This window comes from Balaenoptera physalus (assembly GCF_965194825.1).
Source record: "Balaenoptera physalus genome assembly, chromosome: 8".
Classification (NCBI taxonomy): Eukaryota; Metazoa; Chordata; class Mammalia; order Artiodactyla; family Balaenopteridae; genus Balaenoptera; species Balaenoptera physalus.
In genome coordinates this window covers 69,527,104-69,542,351 of record NC_138887.1, presented here as the reverse complement: position 1 = coordinate 69,542,351, position 15,248 = coordinate 69,527,104, and the positions used below count along the sequence as shown (strand labels likewise).

The 15,248-nt window shown below is 37.9% G+C and overlaps 1 protein-coding gene across 12 annotated transcripts in view; it reads right to left on the bottom strand.

The window, feature by feature from the left end:
- LOC309665527 (uncharacterized protein) overlaps positions 1 to 15,248 on the bottom strand; it is a 714,473-nt gene that overhangs the window by 640,876 nt on the left and 58,349 nt on the right. The window contains exons 3-4 of one of the 12 annotated variants that reach the window (XR_014266467.1): positions 7,070 to 7,136; positions 50 to 1,875 (exon numbers count right to left, since the gene is read on the bottom strand). The exons of 10 other annotated variants lie outside the window; for them this stretch is intronic. The gene's annotated coding sequence lies outside the window, so the exon portion shown is untranslated. Of the gene's footprint in view, positions 1 to 49; positions 1,876 to 7,069; positions 7,137 to 15,248 lie in introns of those variants that run through there. One more of the 12 variants, XR_014266468.1, reaches the window with a different exon arrangement.

The window sequence follows — 15,248 nt, the reverse complement described above, 5'->3', positions numbered from 1 at the left end:
ACATTCTCTATGTTCAGTAAAGCTGAGCATAAAAAATAATCATATATGATTTGTCAGACTACATAGCATTATAAATAATAAAAAGCCTTGAAATACCAGTCCTTGCTACTCCTTAAAACTTATCGTGAACCATGAAAGAAAGATATTATCTGATGGCCAATAGGCACATGAAAAAATGCTCAACATCGCTAATTATTAGAGAAATGCAAATCAAAACTACAATGAGGTACCACCTCACACCAGTCAGAATGGGCATCATTAAAAAGTCTACAAATAACAAATGCTGGAGAGGGTGTGGAGAAAAGGAAACCCTCCTACACTGTTGGTGGGAATATAAGTTGGTGCAGGCACTGTGGAAAACAGTATGGAGGTTCCTCAGAAAACTAAAAATAGAATTACCATATGATCCAGCAATCCCATTCCTGGGCATATATTTGGACAAAACTATAATTCAAAAAGATACATGCACCCCAGTGTTCATTGCAGCACTGTTTACAATAGCCAAGACATGGAAACAACCTAAATGTCCATCAAGAGATGAATGGATAAAGAAGATGTGGTACATATATACAATGGGATACTACTCAGCCATAAAAAAGAACAAAATAATGCCATTTACAGCAACATGGATGCAACTAGAGATTATCATACTAAGTGAGGTAAGTCAAAAAGAAAAAGACAAACACCATATGATATTACTTATATGTGGAATCTAAAATATGACACAAATGAACCTATCTAGGAAACAGAAACAGAATCACAGACATAGAGAACAGACTACTAATTGCCAAGGGGGATGGGGTTGGGGGAGGGATGAAGTGGGAGGTTGGGGTTAGCAGATGTAAGCTTTTTTATATAGAATGGATAAATTAAAAGGTCCTACTGTATAGAACAGAGAACTACGTTCAATACCCTATGATAAACCGTAATGGAAAAGAATATGAAAAATATATATATATTATATAACTGAATCACTTTGCTGTACAGCAGTAATTAATACAACATTGTCCATCAACTATACTTCAATTTTTTTTTAAAGTTATTATCTGAATCTACCACACTAGTATATCCAATGTTTATGATTGTTGTTAAAGAACTTTCATTTTCCCGTAATGGAACACCCATCTAAAAAACACATGGATTATGACTATGCAAGTAAAGCAATAGAATAAGATCAGATACACATCCAGGCAAAATAAAACTCAGGTTTTCCAGGAGAAAAGGTAAATTCAGTTTTCTACATCTGAGTTACGTACAACTCGGTTGAACTTACCTTACTACATTGGCCAAAGCATACCATGAACCAGGTTATCAGCAAACTATACATCAACTATCAGGGCTTGCTAACCCAACCAACTATACTTCAGAGGTTTTCCATAATTAGCAAAACTAACTACAAACCTTGTCTTTTATACAGATAAATTATTTATTACGATTAAAGACAATAGAGCTAATACTAATGGTACAATTTAGGAAAAACAATTAGTACATTCACTGAGTGGAGTTCAGTTTTGTTACTTTTTGTTCTATTACAAAGGGTGATTATTCATTATTACATGGGGGCTAAGGAGCCTTCTGGAGTATAAATTTGAATTTTATACACTATTGGGATTCAGACGTATAGATACATGTCTGCAGATAGTGTTGAGGGTACACAACTGGAAATAGAGTAGACCAGCGGTCCCCAACCATTTTGGCATCAGGGACCGTTTTCGTAGAAGACAATTTTTCCATGGACCAGTTCGGGGTGGGGATGATTCAGGTGGTAACGCGAGCGATGGGGAGCGATGGGGAGCGGCAGATGAAGCTTCACTCGCTCACCTCCTGCTGTGTGGCTGGGTTCCTGCTGGTCCGAAGCCTGGGTGTTGGGGACCCCTGGAGTAGACAATAGTGTCCTTGAGAAACAATTCACCAGAAGACAAAAAGGAATCTAGGGTTCTAGAATTGCAAATCAGATTCAGCAAGGAGACGTAACTATGGGACCACTTAACTAAGCTTGACACATGTCATACCATAGTCAACCAGCTCTGCTATGCAGCAGTCAAGTACCTGCATTCCCAACTGCATTGCAAGATGGCAAAATGTTAGCCTCTCCAGTTCTGAGAGGGAGAAATCGAGTTTCAACCTTCCTGGCACTAAGATATGATCGAGGCTGCAGCTTGGGAACAGGGTTCCAACCTGAAGTGGCACTTCAATGTAGAGACAACATCTGAGTTCTGGCTTGGTTACTGAAGTCCTGTCTCTGTTAGCCATGGTAATAAGTGACAACAGACCTATTCTGAAACACAGAATTCCCAGTGATAGGAGAAAGGGAGTCTACAAGGGCCTTAGAAGTAAAGCACAAAAACATCTAGATTCAATTTGTACTCAGGGGCTGTTGAAAACTAGACCATTCACTCTTTGTATCTTTTCTGAATTTTTAACAATGGTTGGGTAATATTGTTATGAGCAGAAGAAAACAATAAAAGTTGTCTTAAAAAGAATAGGGGCTTTCCTGGTGTCGCAGTGGTTGAGAATCTGCCTGCCAATGCAGGGGACACGGGTTCGAGGCCTGGTCCGGGAAGATCCCACATGCCGCGGAGCAACTAGGCCCGTGAGCCACAATTACTGAGCCTGCGCATCTGGAGCCTGTGCTCTGCAACAAGAGAGGCCGCGATGGTGAGAGGCCCGCACACCGCGATGAAGAGTGGCCCCCGCTCGCCGCAACTAGAGGAAGCCCTCGCACAGAAACTAAGACCCAACACAGCCAAAAATATATAAATAAATAAATTGAGAAAACAACAACAACAAAAAAAAACTTTAAAAAAAAGACAGAATAAATATTATAGTCTGGTACAAGCTTAGATTTCCTGTTACTCAATGAAAATGTATAAAGCACCTCCCATATACCAGGCCCAGTGCTAGACAGAGGATATATCAAGATAGAAATGACCTAGTTCCTACTCACAGTCTCATAGGGAAGACAAATTTTAGTACAGCAATGAATTCTAGCTTACTGGTATCACTAAAGAGGGACTGACCAGCTCTGTTTAGAAGGGCAAAGTCAGGAAGCTGTGAGGTTGATCCAAAAAAAGAACTATTTGAGCTGGGGATTAAAGTATAAGTAGGTGTCCTTCAGCTAGAATGGGAAGATAGGTAGCATAGTGAGAAGCATGGAGGTGTAAAATGATGGGATGGAATGTATTGGCAGGACTAACATTCAGGAATAGAGCAGGTGAAGGAAATACCAGATTGGGTAGGGACACAGGCCAGACAGATCAACAAGTTCATTGTATGACATGAAACTAAATTTGGACTTTGTTCTCTAGGGAATAGGGAAGTCATTGAAAAACTTTAAATGGGGACTTAACCTGATCATATTTGCAATTCAGAAAGATTTATCTATAGACTATCCAGGAGATAGATTTGATAGGGGCCGGGGGCAGTGGGAGCAGTGGTACAAAGGGTGAAGGCAAGTTGGAAGGCTGGAAGAATATCTAAGGAGACAACAGCAGTATCCCAGGACAGAGGCACTAAGTTCCCAAACAGAGGTTGTTGCAGAGGGGGTGGATAAAAGAGGAGAGCTAATGAAACATGGTAGGAATGTTGAACTTCCAGGAACTCATGACCAATAGGCCATGAGAAGTGAGAAGAATGAAGGCATTTAGGATGGGACTTTTAGGATTCTATTAGCCTGAATGACTTAGAGAATGATGCCATTAAACAGGATAGGGAATTCTACAGGAGAAGCAGATTTTTAACCATAACAAAAACAGAATGAGTATTCTGTGCATTGTATGCTGTTTACAAAACACAGTTGTTAAGGAATGCCGTGTGGTTTTTTTTGTTTCAGCATACACAAATATAATTATGAAACACATATAGTTTGTGGCAGTGAAAAGAAAAAGGAAGGTATTTCTTTGCTCCTTTGATAAGGTGTTTTTTTAACACAGTCATGGAGAACAGTCACACAGGGTCTCCCTGGAGCACAAAGAACACCTAGAGAACTGCGGGCCAGGAGACCAGTGCCTTCCTTCCTCAAACAGAGCTTCCTTTCTGCTCAAAATTAAGGCTGCTGGCGTTTATTTTCTTTAAGCATTGCTCTATAGGGATCTTATAATCTTCAGTTAAAAAAAAACTATGAAAATGAAGTCTTTTTATTATTTTAATAATGAGTTACATTTAATGTTGTTTTAAGACAATAAAAAAGAAATTTATGATTCTGATCTGATTTTCAGACCATAGACTTCTAAGGAAGCCTGTAAGAAATTATGGCCTATTAAGCATGGGATCTCTAAACTTAAACATTTGAATTAATAACAAAAATATGTAATTTTAATTGGTAACATTAATTCTAGAATTTTTTTCCAAGAAAATGAACAAGATATAATAGCTGCTTTTTCTAAAACTGGTCTTCAAGGTAAAAGTGTTAGAAATTTTCCAGTTTGGATTTAATATTAGGTTTTACTCAGTTATTAGAAGTTCTCCTTTTTTATGCCAGTTTTTCCAGATGTCTTCAAGAGGCACTTTGAAGAGGTAATAAGTTATTTGATCTCTTATTTGTTGAAAATAATCCTATGCTTGAATAAATTAATAAATCACTGACTTGTGACCATTACACATGACCTGAGGCTAAAGTCCACTACCTTCTTTTTCTCAGCTAATTCCATTACTTCAGCTGGTCAAGGAGGCCTCACATTTATTGCCAGTAAGTATGTGACATTCCCAGAATTATTAATGGATGCCCCTTTGAACTGTGCCAAGAACAAGTCAGTTCATGCAGCTATAGAATTATTGAACTGGAAGAGACTGATGAGATCACCTGAGCTCACTAATCCCTCACCCACAGGCATGACCCCACTGAAATAAAGCTTCCTCAGCAAAATGTTTGTATTTAGAACAACACTGAAGAAAGAGAAAAAGGGAAAAGAGCATAGGTGCCAAAATAGTAATGATGAGAAAGCTGTTGATCTTCTTAGAAACAATGCCCCCTCCTGCACCTTGACTGAACCAGGGAGTGACTTACTGGACAAGGTTTTCTGAGAGTCAGAGAACCAGGAATTGAAGCTCGAGGCTTGTGATGATCTGGCTATAACAACTGGCATGTACCCCAGCACATGACCTGGGAAATGATTTCAGACCTCCCTCGTAAGTTGAAGTTGTACTATCACAAAAGATAAATAATCATGGATTTACACAGTGAGTTAGTTATACAGTGTAAGAGCTAGAAGAGTAGGTTTAATTTTCATTTTTTAAATAGAACCTATGTGAGTGAAATTCCTAACAAAAGCCCACCATGTAATAGGGGCCAGAGTGGAAGTGGGTTCACAGGACCAAGAGATGTTCTTTTTTGTTATGTCTTCATCTGGCTCACAAGCCCCTGTGACAACTTGAGCTCCATGGTACATGATTTGAAAACCCTTCCTCATTTACACAGATGAGGAAATGGATCTTTTTGTCAGGGATTGCTTATTTGCAAGGCACAAAAACCTACTCAAAGTCTCTTAAGTAAAGGGGAAGATATTGATAACAGAAGGGGGATGCTGATATAACCTGCACATCAAGTGAATGATCTGTCCTCCCAGACCCTAGAGCTGGGATCTCACAAGAGTCTAAGTGCATCTGCTTGTTCTATCTCTGCAGACAGATGTAGCAATGCTACGAAGTTCAAAGTGGGTTCTTTCCTATTTTCTTAAATTTGACAATTAGACACACAGCTGGCAACAGAAGTGTTAAATAGTCCTCATTCTAATTTCAGAGAACAACCAGCAGTGGGGTCAGACAGAGTTTGCTGAGAGGTGCTTTTCAGCAGAACCAGTGCTACAGCCACTCACCACCTCACTCCTAATATATATAAAAGAGGACAGAGGGAGCCGTGAAGGTCTCCTTTAGTCTGGGAAGATGAGCATTTACGAAGAGAAACTGTGTCCATGTCTTACCTCATCACAGGTTAAACCCTTCACCTACTCTACACCCTCATTGAAGAAGAGGGACTTGCCTACCGCACTGACTAGCCTCACATTAAATTTATGATAGAAAATTTAAGCGAACTCTCTACACTGTCTAATCTTTGTATATTTCCATAGTGAATTTGGTTTTCCTATTGTTAAAACTGCTGTATTACACCTTCCCTCTGCTCAAACCAATAATAACCTTGTCTCCCGCACTCAACCGGTAAATTTTTGTTAGGAATTAGACATAATCAGAAAAGAACTGTCTCATCTTTTCACCAGCAAATGTACCCACCAATGTACATGCATCTGGTACCCTTAATCTCCACTTATTACAACACTGCCCCTGTCCCCAAGGCCAACTCTTCCATTTCAGAACTAAATCTAATCCCCTTTTCTACTTAAAAAGCTTATACACATCTTTCCTGTGTCATCAATTTAACCATCTCTGCTGTATTATTCCCATTAATACACAGTATTGAAAACTAAGTAAATAAAATACTTTGAATCAATGTCTCCCTTTAGTTCTTGACCCATTTCTCTGCAAAACTTTAAAACAAAATTTTAATATTTGCTTACTTTGATATTAATATATCTATTCAACTTTTTTTGTATTAGTATTTGCACAGCATATATTTTTCCATCCTATTACTTTCAACCTTTCTATTTTCCCATATTTTTAGGTATGTCTTCTGAGAGCAACATATAGTTGTCATTTTTAAATTCAGTCTGGTAATATTTGTTTTTAATGATAGCATTTAGGCCATATATATTTAATGTAATTATTGACATGTTTGGACTTCATTCTACCATCTTACTGTGTGCTACCTATTTCCTCACCAAGTTCTATGTTCTTAATGTCTTTATTATATAGCATTTTTCCAATTGAGAATATTCATTATTCCAGTTTTCCCCTCTATAACAGTTATACATTTTTTTTTTTTACTATTTTTAGAAGTTACTCTAGAGATTACACAATTTAGCAAAACCCAACATTAACTGGCACTTTTACCTTTCCTTATACAATGTGAGAAACTTATTTCTCTCTGTTGTTGTGTATTTTAATTCTCTATATATTTAGACCCCAAAGAAATTATAACTACTGTTTTATACAGTCATTTAGATTTATACACATTTACCCTTTTGGTTGCTCTTTATTCTTTTCTGCATCTCCTAGTTCCCATCTGGTTTCATTTTTTCCACTACCTGAAAAAAAAACTTTAGTGTTCCTTTCAGTGCATAATTCATGTCTGCTGGAAAAAATTCTTTTCTTCACAAGTTTTTGGTCTGAAAATGTCTTTATTTCATTATTGACGGATTTTTTTAGATGTTTAGAAATCTAGCTTGGCAGTTATTTTCTTTCTAAACTTTGTAGAAAGTTCCATTTTTTCTGATGAAAAAAGAGAAATCTCATTCTAACTGTTGCTTCATGAGGTTCCTGTGGCTACTTTGTGATATTATTTTTTTTCTTTTTGGCTTAGTTTTCAGTCCTTTTGCTATTGTTAAGCTAAGTGTGGTTTATCCTTTCAGTTATCTTAGGTGGATTTTGTAGTGTTACTTGAATCTGTGATTTGATATTCATGAACAAGCTTGGAAAATTCTCAGCCGTTGTCTTTTCAAATATTGCTTGTGTCCCATTTTCTCTCTCCCCTGCTTCTTCCAAGACTCCAATTATTCATGCTAGATGTTCACACTCTATTTCCTGTCGACCTTAAAAATGAAAGAACAAGGTCTTAACAAGCTAAAATGAGCCAAACGCTATAACAGCAGAGAAATTGCAATTTGGGACAAGCAAACTATAACAAGCCATAGGAAAATCTAAGGAGACAAAGGGAAGGTCAGCTTTTATTATGTTTTAGGAGGAAACTGGGGAGGCCTGTGGTGGGTTTTGTTTTGTTTTGTTTTTTAATTGGCTGCAAGAAGTGGGAAGCTTGTTGCTGGATCAGAAGGAAATCTTTCTTCCTTCTGGGGTCTGTAAGCTGTGGTGAGTGATATGTGCATGAGAGCCCTCCCTTCATGGCTTCCTGACTCCATCTTGATTTAGGCTTCATTTGTTCATTTTCATGCTCTTATTTTATAACCTTCTCTTTGTATTTTCCATTCCTTTTTTTCTTTATATATCATTCTGATAATCATTTTTACCTATCTCCTAGTTCATTAATTCTATCTTCAACTATGTCTAATGTTATTAAATCCATCCACTGAGTGTTTAATTTCAGGTAAATTCAGCTTTAGAAATTTCAATTTTTTTTTCCTAGCTTCCAATTTTCTGTCAGATTTCCTAATCTAACCTTAATCTCCTTGAGCAAAGTAAGAATCTTAAAGATAAGTCCATTATCTGATGCTCCTTTGAGTCTGTTTCTACTGTTAGGGTTTTGGGGTTTTTTTCCTTTGTTTTCACTCATGTCATTTAATCTCCTAATATGACTGGTTATTTTATTGAGTGTCAAACACTGTATATTAAGACACTGTAAAATAATTTGAGGCCTAGAATGATGTTATCTTACTCAAGAATTTATGTTTTCTTCTGGCAGGTAGTTAAGGGGCACTAGCAATGTGAGGTTTCCTTAATTCAGTTTTAAGGACTGAGTTTATTTGAAGCTGGGCATCACTCCCTGCCAAACTTGAACTACTTCTGATTCACACTTATTCCAAGAGTTAGCTTCTTGGGATTCCAACTCAAAGCCTGGTGGAAGAGGACTACCTGGTTCTCCCCGTTGGCACACTCTGTATTACATATTTTGTCCTGTTAGTCTCTTGAATCTGTTAAAGGTGCTGTTCACTTTCTCAGCCTCTCAACTACATCTTCATAATCTCCTAATGGAAAAGTAGACCTCAGTGTTGGTTTTACCTCTCTGGGTTTCTTTCTTCTTCCAAAACTTAATGTTTTTCACCATTTTGTTAGATACCCAATACCTTCAGGTAAAGAGATTTTGTAATTAGTCTTCCTTTTCTAGTTGTTCTCAGAATTCATATATAAAACTTAGGCAAGCACTGCCAGAAGCAGAAATCCGTAGAGAGAGCTGACTGTAGTCAGTGTCTCTGTGTCCTCTTCTTCCATTTTCTCTTCTATTCTTAACAGCTTTATCCCTCACTGTTCCACTGCAGGCTCTCTTGTCAAGATCACAAAGTGATCAAGTCTCAGTCCTCATCTTACTTGCTTACCCAGTAACATTTAACTGAGATGACTTTCTTTCTTGAAACATTTTCTTTACTTGGCTTCTGGGAAACCATACTCTCTGACATGCCTTCTCTGTTTCCTTTTCTGGCTCCTCTTCCTTTCCCCATCATCTTGATGTTAGTAGCGTTAACTTGTGGACCCCCTCTCTTCTCTATCTACACCCACAGTGCAGGTGATCTCCTTCAGTCTATGGCCTTAAATATAAAACATCAAAAGTATGTTGATCGGTTCCAAACTAATATCCCTAGCCTTGACCTTTCATCTGAGCTCCAGACTATTACATCTGTTTTCCTGACAACTTCACTTGAATGTCTAAAAAGCATCTCAAACATTAGGTTCTAAAAATGAAATCTTAATTTCCTACCCATCTCCACCCAGCTGCTCAAAACAGACACTTAGAAGCTACCTTCAATACTGCTCTTTACCTCACTTTCCACATCAAATATATTAGCAAATCCTACTGGTTCCACCATCAGAATATATTCTGCATCCAACTGTGTCTCAGCATTGAAATCATCTTGGTTTAAAAAACTATAGTCCTTCTCCTAGAATTCTTGAAACCTCCCAACTGGTCTTTCTGCTCCCACCCTCATCTTCATCCCCTGCCACCACCAGCACTCCCACAAAGTATTTCCCACCCAATGTGATGCTTCAAAACTGTAAATGTTATCATGTCATTCCTCTGCACAGAAATCTCCAATGTCTTTCCATAACACAAGATAAAATGCAAACCCTTTATTACGGGATACAAATCCCTAAAACATCTGCACCGTGCCCACTTTTCTAAACTTAACTCCTGCCACTCTTTACCTTATGCAAATCACTCCAATTACACTGGTCCCCTTGCTTTTTCTCAAACACAAACTCATTTCTAACCTCAAGGCCTTCATACTTGCTATTTTTTCTGGTGGGAAAGCTCTACCTTTCTCAAGATTCGTTCTTTTACATCATTACATCTATATTCAGATGGCATCTCTTCCAAGTGATCTCCCCTGACTATCCTATCTAAAATAGTTCTGTTCCTGTACCACTCTCCCCTTTCCCTTGGCTTTATTTGAGAAGTTCTTATTACTATCCAATGTTGTATCTTTTATACGTGTACTTGTGTTTGTCTGGTTGTCTAGTTCCCCCACACATGAGAACAGAGCCATTGTCTTATTTATGACAACATTCTCACAACCTAGAACAGAGCCTGGCACTAGGAGAAACTCAATAAAATATTTGTTGAATGAATGAACAAATGAATAAGGAACACAGTTGTATTATCAATAAATGGTTGAGATGGTGGTGTTTAGGAAACAGAAGTTATTTAGATCTGTGTTTCTCAAAGTGTGTTCACAGACCAGTAGTATCAGCATCACTTGGGAGCTTATTAAAAATGCAAATTCTGGGACACCCCCACCCCCACTCCAGACCTACTGAGTCAGAAACTAGAGGTGAGGAGAGCAATCTCTGTTTTATCAAGTCCTTCTAGAGATTCTGATGCATGATAAGTTTGAGAACCACTGGTTTCAGGGACAGGTCAAACCTGGCCCACTTCCTATGTTTGTAAGTCAAGTTTTATTGAAACACAGCCACTTCCAGTCATTTACATATTGTCCAGGCTGCTTTTGCACTAAAACAGCAGTGTTGAGTAGTTGCAACAGAGATCTTATAGCCCACAAAGCCTGTAATATTTACTCTCTGGTCCTTTGCAGAAAAAGTTTAGTTATCCCTAGTTTAGACTAATACCTTACACCATATATTTATGGCAGAGTAAACACATACATGTATCTCCTTGCCATCTAAATACCACTGACATTTAAAGGAAAGATATGGTTAAAGAAGGATCCATAACAAACAGAAAAAAACAGGAAAGCATGGCATCAGTGGACCAGGAAATGTGAGGAATTTCCAGTACACAAATAGTGTTTGGGGGAGGGGAGAAAGCAGATTTACAGAGAAATGAGTAGGAGAAACTGCAACACAAGATCCCAGTAGAAGCTATTGCAAAAGGAAGCAAAATTTCTTAAGAAAATCCTGAATGAGTCTTATGCTCTGAGCTCATCAAACCAAATCAGTCCTGGAGAAATCATTGGATGAGTCATTAAAGGACCAGTCAGAAGATCTAGCCAGTAACCCTTTGAGCAAAGATCTGTGCAGTTGGCTGCACCTCATTTACAAACCAAGCTAAAAGGCTTTGGGAAAGGCTCCTGGCTTAAGTTCTGGGGCCTGAGAAGCAGAGTCCAGCAAGACTTCCACAGTGACAGCAGAGGGCAAGAAAAAAAGGGCATTCTGACTCTAGCATTTGCCACTAGGGTAAACTGTCATATACAGGTCTCTAAACTGGGTGTTCTGGAACCAGAGACTCCCAGAGTCGCTTCTGGGAATGGAGAGGGACAATGTGCAAGGTAAGGATGGGAAGCCCACTTTTACTCAGTGAACAAGCTACTTACCCACTGTTACAGGTTAAATTGTATCCCTCAAAAAGATATGTTGAAGTCCTAATCCTTAGTACATCAAAACACGACCTTATTTGGAAATAGGTCATTGAAGGTATAATTAGTTAAGATAAGGTTCCAATGAAGTATGGTGGGCCCTTAATCCAATATGATTTATATGTCCTTATAGGAAGAGGAGAGAGACAGAGAGAGGAAAACACCATGTGAAGACAAAGAGACACATAGACACAGAGGGAAGATTACCATGTGAAGACAAAGGCAGAGCATGGATTTATGCTATCACAAGCCAAGCAGTGCCTAGGGCTACCAGAAGCTGAAAGAAGCAAAGAAGGATTTTCTCCTAGGGCTTGGAGATTGTATGGCTTTGCCAACACCTTGATTTTTGGACTTTTAGCCTCCAGAACTGTGAGAGAATAATTTCTATTGTTTAAAGCCACCTAATTTGGGGTACTTTGTTAAGGCAGCCCTAGGAATCTAATACACCAGCCCTCTGGGCCCACATTCCACTGTGTTCTTCCTTTAGCAGCAAAAGTGGAACATGCATTAAAAGACAAGTAAACAGGGATTCTCATCTGGCCAAGGAAACAGACCTTACCAACAATGAGAACAGATAATCATCACTAAGTATTTAAGGAAAATTAACACTATTGGGAAGGATCATCTGATTCAAATAACATAACTAAAACCTACAGAAAATTAATGGGGGCAACAGAATAAGACCTTAAAATAAGTATAACATATATTTGGAGAGATTTGAGAAGATACTACATTCATGAGCAAAAATATGACTGCTATAAAAAAGAGAACAATTGGAGTTCTTAGGAATTAAAACTATTATTGCCAAAAATTTTTAAAACTGCATAGCACAATATTGTATAACATAGGAGAAAAGCACACACAGAAGACAACAAAATACCTTTGGGTATGCAAGAATACATGCATATTTAAGAACACATATCAAATATACTAAATAGAAACAGTGGTGGGGAAAATGAAAACGCAAATCAGGGATGAAGTTTAGAAAAATAAATGAGTGAAACAAGATTCTTACCTGGACAAATGATAACACTGCACTATGAACTAAGGTGTTATAATTAAGTCAACTCTTTACACTCAGACAAGATCGGGCGCATTCAGGGTGGATGGCCCTAGACAACTCTTTACATTCAGGATTCATTCACAAAGGAAAAAAAATGTATTAATGGAGGAACTGAATTCCAGAACAGATATAGTTAAGGACTAACTTCCAGAACTAAAAGACTAAACTGAGGACTCCTCCCAGAATGCAGTACAAAAAAAAAAAAAAAAAAGGAAAATGTTAAAGAAAAGGTAAGGGACATGGAAAAGAGATCTAGATGATTTGAAATACCTCTCATGTAAGTCCTCAGAAGCATGGAATGGAAATGTGAAAATAAATATAAAAGAAAATTTCCTGGAGCTAGAGAAAAACACTAGACTTCAGATCAAAGGGCTTTCTAAGATGAATTAGGGAGTGGGGGAGCTCAGGAATCTATACCTATTCAAACTTGGTGAATTTTCAGGCTACCAAGGATAAGGAAAAAAATCCCAAAACCTTCCATAGAGAAAAAACAGACTAATTACTTTAGGGAAAAGTATCTAGGTTCCAAGCAATTGAAGAGAGAATGGGTGGTTACACATATTCCTAAAATTTGGCTCTAGAAAAAAGCTAGCCAATAGATAGTGTTGCCAGAAGGGATGTCATTAATAATGAACTAAGGCTACTAAAATTATCACTTTCCTCATGAAGCCTCACATTCTGGCAGGAACGAGGCACTTATTCTGGTCCTGGCTGTCAATGAACTGGTGCCAAAATGTTAATACCCCATCACCCAACTTTTCATATGAAATCCATCTCTCATAAGAAGCAGAGTTTATAAGATCACATTCTAATGTCTACATATTCCTAATCCAAAATAATTTCTGTAATTCTAAATATGTAGCGTAACTTCATATCATAAATCCCCCATGAATCTCATTTTGTAGACACCACTGAGGCCAGAGAGGGGAGACTGTTCCAGAATCACACTTGTAGGTGGCAGAACAAGGTCTGAGATCCAAGGTTCCTTGACTTTGTAGCCACTGTGTCATGCTGAGAGCTTGGCACTGATCTTTCTACACTCTTGTGTTTGGTCTCCTTTGTGATGAAGGGTGTGCATTTGTGCCACTGGAAGGGTTGGTGAAGAGTCCAGAGCCTCACAACAGAGCAAATCTCTCTGTTCTCTGCAGACATCCTCATTCGTGGCTTAACAAGCTCACCAGCCAAAGGCAGTAAATCTGATCTTGCTTCAGGTTACCAAAGGGGTGAGGTGTGTAATAGTGTTGGGAAAACAGCCACTTGAAAACTCACGTCTGGACCTTGTTCAATGACTACTAATACTAAATACTTCGTTCTATTGGGACAGACACAAACAGTCTGACACACCCATCAGTCACCACCATGACTTCCTTGGTTTTCAGATCCCTGGACATTACGGATAAAAGTTAAGCAATATCTCTAGCAGTAGTTCCTCTTCAGAAGCAACCCCAGGATAATCATGAAAATCCCATGGACTAGTCAAGATAGTGAGACATACTTTCAAATTAAGAGACACCATTTCTTCCTTTTAAAAAATTATTTTTTAATCTACCAAAAAGTAAATCTAGTGTAAAATTCATTGAATATTGTTTTAAAAACTTGAAATTCAAATACAGAATAGCTGGTTAGTGCCTAAGTTTTAGGCATACCTAAATGCCATACCTACTAAAGTTTCCTAAATCTGTATCACATAAGCTATAAAATAAAATATGTCTTTATCTGTACAAGGCAAATCAAGTCTTTCTGAATTTTCTTTAAGGCCAACTGTTTTCATATAGCTAGTATCTTACCTTCTTCTCATATCTCTATTAGTCAATCCCAAACCACATTTCCTTCTTCACAGTAATCTTTTGACAAAATCCATCTTTTTGTTCTTTTCAAAAAATAACACAGAAACTGTGACTAATTCATAAGAAAAGGACACTGAAAACCAAAATTATTTTAGGTTTTCATTACGTTTGTGCAATATCTCTAGTAGAGGGGGAATGGTTTTCCATACAACTTTCTGGATGGAAAATATGAGTGGTAAAGACACCACGCTTGTGTAGTTAAACAATTTTAAGATAGAATTCTCTTTTTCCCTTGGCAACTAAATGCTTAATTTTCATCATTCAACATATAATTTTAAATTAGGGCAACCAGATTTGCAACATGAAAACTAAAATTTTATTACTCAGTTACACTTGTATACTGCACAAGTCATACCAAAAGAAAGAGAAAAATATTTTTAAAACAGTCTTGTACAATGAAGCCTCAGGAATCTTCCCCCTGAAGTGACTATAGAAAAAAAGAACATACTGTCTGTTGAGAGCTGAGCTAAATTTGTTCCATTAAGGCTGGTGAGATTTATTTCTCACTTCTAAGGGGATAAAGGAAGCAGAATGCACATTGACTTTCAGAAAATTCAGAATACTGCCAAAATTCTGCCTCCCACTTTGGCATCCTGCCTTTATCCGGAAAGATAATACCTTCTATGTTATAATAGCTTATGGTAAGAAGAACTGTCAATAAGAGGAGGGAGGCTGCAGGGAGGGACAGAGGAAAAGAACAACATCAAGAAGGGAAAATTTTGACGTTAACTGACCCATGATTTGGGTCTT